This window comes from Oryzias melastigma, linkage group LG13, assembly GCF_002922805.2.
Source record: "Oryzias melastigma strain HK-1 linkage group LG13, ASM292280v2, whole genome shotgun sequence".
In the NCBI taxonomy this organism is placed as follows: domain Eukaryota; kingdom Metazoa; phylum Chordata; class Actinopteri; order Beloniformes; family Adrianichthyidae; genus Oryzias; species Oryzias melastigma.
Genome location: NC_050524.1, coordinates 13,841,573 through 13,846,207, shown reverse-complemented (window position 1 = coordinate 13,846,207; position 4,635 = coordinate 13,841,573). Strand labels below are relative to the sequence as shown.

The window sequence follows — 4,635 nt, the reverse complement described above, 5'->3', positions numbered from 1 at the left end:
TGTCCTGGCACATCTTAACTCCTTCACTCTAAACAAGATTTATGTTTAACGTATAAGCTTTACAACCATCATAAAGTAAAACATCATTAATTGTACATTTAACATTTAAATATATTATATATATATATATATGTTCAATATATAGTGCATACAGATGTATTATTCAGGTGCACATTTCCAATTATGATTTGCATTTAGAATTACTTTGAAATTCAAAATTTAATTTCGACTTTTTAAAATAGTTTACATACATTTAGCATTAAGCATCGCCGTTTATATTTACATTTAGCATCAACATGTTTTTAATTGAAACATTCAAATCAAATTAAATTTGATTAAAATGTAATAACTATGCAGCATTTGTGACAAATGTTTGCTGAATCTGATGTAACTTAATTCTAATTAGCTGAATGTTCTCACATTCATTTTTGTTGAATTTATTGCTTTAGTGTAGACTCAACATGTAGACTTAAACAGCTGCCACCAAATGTTCTGTAAGACAGAAAATATCTGGTCTTTTGCTCATTTTAGTCTTCATGTACCTGTGTGAAGCAAATACATCAAATTAAACTTTTGAAATGCTCTGACATGGTTTGTTGGTGTTTTGTTGCTAAGGACAAATGTAGAACATTTAGATGCTTTATATACATTTGCTGTTCTAATTGAAAGACAGTCCCTTAAGGAAAGTACGATTACAAAATTATACCTTAAGAAAATGTAATTGGATTTTGAAAAAAAAAAAAAAACTGAATATAACTGAAAATACAAAATTAACATAAATACCTAATACCAACCTAATTGCAACCTAAAAAGTATGTTTTATTGTAAAATATTACTGTTGTGAAAAAATGGCTTTAATTGGTAGTTCGTCTAAGCTTGTAATAGGGCCTTTCTCTTGTCACTCATATTCAAACAATGCCATTGGTGGAAGACCTGGTGGCTTTGTGATGGAAAGCTCCTATAATATGATAAGATTTTGGAGGGCTAATCTCAAAACTTTGGGCATTCGTTGAGGTACAATGCTGCTGATAGCAGACCTACTCCTTTTTTTCTTGTGGCTGTGAAAGAAGGAAAGCCCACGTGTCAAACGTATGGGACCAAAGAACTGTCTTCATTTTTCAAGGAAGGAGACATTACTATTGGAGGAATTTTTTCCTTTCACCAGAGCCCAGTCACTGCGAGTTCAGCTCTTGAACTCAACCCAGGTTCAATCCAGTGTGAAGGGTAAGAGAGTGATCACACATACATATAAATGCCGAATCCTTTTTTTTTTCTTTAGATCGTTCTGTGTTTTATGTTATGCCTTTTACCAGAATAAACCTTTTTGTCTCCTTTTTAAGGCTGGACCAAGGTGAACTTCAGTATGCATACACCATGATGTTTGCCATAGAGGAAATAAACAACAGCTCAGAGCTTTTGCCAGATGTGACCCTTGGTTACAGAATATTTGATTCTTGCCCCAGTATCCCCCTGTCCATAAGAGCATCTTTAAATCTCATGAATGTGTACGAAGGGGAGAAAAGCAGCTGTGATAAACCCTCCAGTGTGCATGCTGTCATTGGGGACACCACCTCCACTTCTACTATTGGCATAGCACGCACACTAGGACCCTTCCATATACCTGTGGTGAGTGTTATAGATGAGCGCTTCTTCTGATCACAGATCACATTTCAATCAAAAATTATTCACATTTTGAAGGGATGACTTTAAAATCTATGTTGTAATTATCCGATGCCCTTTGTCTTTTAGATAAGTCATTCAGCCACTTGTGCCTGTCTCAGTAACAGAGGAGACTACCCTTCTTTCTTTAGAACCATCCCTAATGACGTTTTTCAAAGCAAAGCCCTTGCAAAGCTTGTGAAGCCTTTTGGCTGGTCCTGGGTGGGAGCCATAAGAACAAATAATGACTACGGAAATGGTGGAATGGCCACTTTTCTCGAATCCGCTAAAGAGGAGGGTGTATGTGTCGAGTACTCTGTGGCCATTTACAGAACCGATCCAAGGCATCGTTTCTTAGATGTCGTGAATATTATCAAAAAATCCACTTCTAAGGTAATTGTGGCATTTGCAGATGGTACAGACCTTGATATACTATTCAGAGAGCTTCATGCACAGAGAGTAACTGGTCTGCAGTGGGTAGGAAGTGAAGGGTGGATTACATATCGACAAATTGCCACTCCAATGAACTATGCTGTGGTCCAAGGCGCAGTCGGATTTGCAGCACTAAGTTCGCCCATCCCTGGATTACAGGAGTTCCTAAGAAACAGCAAGCCCTCCATTACAGAAGGAAATCAGGGGCTTGTGGAGTTGTGGGAGATGGTATTCAACTGCACCCTGAAGTACAAAACAGAGGCTCAGGATTACAAACTGTGTAATGGCATGGAGACTCTAAGGAAAGTCAACCTGCCGTTCACAGATGTGTCAGATACCAGCCTTCTGAATAATATTTATAAGGCCACATATGCAATCGCTCATGCTCTGAACATGTTAATCAACTGTGAAAATGAACAGGGGCCTTTTGAGAACAACTCATGTGCTGATAGGAAAAATATACAGCCATGGCAGGTAACACAACAACACAATATTGTGGCAACATCTAAAATGCTGACTTGTAAAATATCTTTTTTTTTTCTGTAGGTATTGTATTACCTGTCAAGGGTAAATTTCACCACTGACACTGGTGAGAATGTGTTCTTTGATGATTTGGGTGACCCTGTAACACACTACGCTCTGGTAAACTGGCAGATGGATGAAACCGGCCACACACTGTTCCAAACCATTGGTTACTATGATGCCTCCCAGCCTGAAGGTCAGCAGTTTGATGTTAACCCAGGTGTGAGTGCTATTTGGGCTGAAGAGAACCGTGAGGTAAATACATAAAAAAAAAAAATCAGTAAAAGTTTAGATGAATTACAAAAAGCAATATTTTTAGTAGAACAATTCCTGTTTTTCTTAATTTTATCAATACAGGTGCCAAAGTCGATTTGCAGTGAGAGCTGTTTGCCTGGGACTTATCGGGTTTTCATTAAAGGCAAACCTATCTGCTGCTTTGACTGCATCCCCTGCACTGAAGGGGAGTTCAGCAACAGTACAAGTGAGACTGCAGGATTCGTAGTCTTTACCCTGCTGCTCGTTGCATTTCTGCTGGGCAAAATCCCAGCCAGCGCTTCTTCAGCATGTCTAAAGATGTGTAATCTGTACCGCTTATTTATCCTTTCAGATGCTGTGAATTGTGATAAATGCCACCCTGAGTACAAATCCAGTGAAGAGAGGACTAGTTGTGACTTGAAACCTATTGAATTCCTCACCTTCACAGAGTTACTGGGTATATTGCTGGCTGTTTTCTCAGTTTTTGGTGCATGTCTTGCAATGTTTGTGGCTGTAACATTTTACCACCACAGAAAAACTCCTATAGTCAAAGCAAATAACTCTGAATTGAGTTTCTTGCTGTTGTTCTCCTTGAGTTTGTGTTTCCTCTGCCCTTTGACCTTCATTAGCCGGCCCACTAAGTGGTCCTGCATGCTACGCCACTCCACCTTCGGCATCATCTTTGTGCTCTGCATATCCTGCGTCCTAGGAAAAACTATTGTTGTGTTAATGGCTTTCGGGGCTACACTTCAAGGAAGTAACATGTTAAAATGGTTTGGGCCTGTGCAGCAGAGGATCAGTGTTCTGGCTTTCACTCTCATCCAGGTCTCAATCTGCATTCTGTGGTTTACAATTAATCCTCCATATCCACACAAAAATGTTAAATATTCCAAAGACCAAGTAATACTGGAGTGCTCTCTTGGATCGTCATTGGGGTTCTGGGCTGTGCTAGGCTACATTGGGCTTCTGTCTTTGCTATGCTTTGGACTAGCTTTAATGGCACGGAAACTCCCTAATAATTTCAACGAAGCAAAGTTTATCACATTCAGCATGTTGATATTTTGTGCAGTGTGGCTCACCTTCATCCCAGCTTATGTCAGCTCTCCAGGGAAGTTTAGTGTAGCAGTGGAGATCTTTGCTATCCTGGCTTCAAGTTATGGACTGTTATGCTGTATTTTTTCCCGAAGTGCTACATTATTTTATTCAAACCTGAGAAGAATACAAAGACACATTTAATGGGTAAAGTGACCAAAGAAACCATTTAAAATTTGTGTTAAGATATAACAGCAGAATCACTGGATATTTTACAAGTATGTGCTTTAGTAAAAGAAAATAATACCTTTTACTATATTAGATTTAAATATCTTATAGAGGAATTGGAATATAACAACATATACTGTACAGATACAGTATATAGGCGGCTGGGTGACAGTGGGTGCTGTTACGCTGTGGCGACCCCGAAAGGGATAAGCCAAAAGTGAAAGAAGAATACTGTACAGATATGCTAAAAACATGTTGACATCCTATAACATAGGCCCTGTTTTAAAATCAAAATATGCTTTTCTTTCTATCACTGTGTTCAAATTTGCATGTGTCACTATCAATAAATTGTAAATAAATTTGAAACATTGGACATCAATGGTTGTAAGCTTGTTGTGTGGAAACTAAGTAGGTATCGTTTGAAAACCTTTTTTTTTTCTACAAAGTTAGGAAAATCCTGCATATGGTGCAAAACTTTATGCCGATTTTTTTTTTTTTTTTTTTTAA

The 4,635-nt window shown here is 38.1% G+C and overlaps 1 pseudogene; it reads left to right on the top strand.

Annotated features, from left to right (window-relative positions):
- Window positions 1–4,602, top strand: part of LOC112149603 — an 8,442-nt pseudogene extending 3,840 nt beyond the window's left edge.
- Window positions 4,603–4,635: the final 33 nt, after the last annotated feature.